The following is a 309-nucleotide window of genomic DNA, read 5'->3' as shown; positions in this document are numbered from 1 at the left end:
ACCTGGCCTTGAACACTGCCAGGGATGGGGCAGCCACAGCTTCTCTGGGCACCCTGTGCCAGTGTCTCACCACCCTCATAGTGAGGAATCACTTCCTAAATCTATTCTAAATCTCCCCTCTGTCAGCTCATTCCCCCTTGTCCTGTCACTACAGGCCCTTGTAGAAAGCCCCTCTCCAGGTTTCTTTTAGGTCCTCTTTAATGTATTGACAGGCTGCAGTAAGGTCTCCCCTGAGTCTTCTCTCCTCCAGGCTGAACAAGCCCAACGTTCAGTATTTCTTGTGATGAACACAACATCATTATTTTCATT

This window comes from Nestor notabilis, unplaced genomic scaffold (genome assembly GCF_000696875.1).
Source record: "Nestor notabilis isolate BGI_N333 unplaced genomic scaffold, ASM69687v1 scaffold835, whole genome shotgun sequence".
NCBI lineage: Eukaryota > Metazoa > Chordata > Aves > Psittaciformes > Psittacidae > Nestor > Nestor notabilis.
This window is presented reverse-complemented; position numbering follows the sequence as displayed.